Source organism: Malurus melanocephalus, unplaced genomic scaffold, assembly GCF_030028575.1.
Source record: "Malurus melanocephalus ecotype Western Australia unplaced genomic scaffold, MMel_1.1 scaffold_411, whole genome shotgun sequence".
Taxonomy (NCBI): domain Eukaryota; kingdom Metazoa; phylum Chordata; class Aves; order Passeriformes; family Maluridae; genus Malurus; species Malurus melanocephalus.
Window position 1 is genome coordinate 499,357 of NW_026623643.1, and position 600 is coordinate 499,956.

Here is a 600-nt window from a genome sequence, read left to right on the forward strand (position 1 = left end):
CGGGGCCGTCCCTCAGCGCCGGCGCCTCCGGCCCACGCGGATCCCGCGGCGGGGCCGGCCCGAGCGCGCTCCGAGGCTACCGTGGGACCGTGGCTGCTCGCCCATTGGCTCCCGCCTCACGGGCCCGCTCGCCCATTGGCTCCTGCCTCACGGGCCCGCTCGCCCATTGGCCCCTGGCGCACGGGCCCGGCTCGCCCACTCCTTTGTTTCCCCGATTTTTGTGAATGGAGCTCTGCGCTGGGGCACGCCCGCCAATCACAGCTCGCTTCGGCCGTCACCCATTGACGAGTGGGCGTGGCTTGCACCCTGGGGGACCAATCAGCTCGCAGCGCTCTGCCATTCATGMGGAGCCGAGCTCCCATTCATAAAAAAAAATAAATGGAAAATCGCCCGAAGTTCATTCAAGAGAGGCTGCAGGGGCGCTCCGGGAGCCCGAACGCTCAGATTCCCACCCGATCGGGCCTGCCCGTTCTCACCCACATCGCAGTCGTTTTCAAACCGTCTGCAGTCTTTTTCAAACTCTCTGCAGTCATTTTCAACCCTCTTTGCAGTAATTTTCAAACCCTCTTTGCAGTAATTTTCAAACTCTCTGCAGTCATT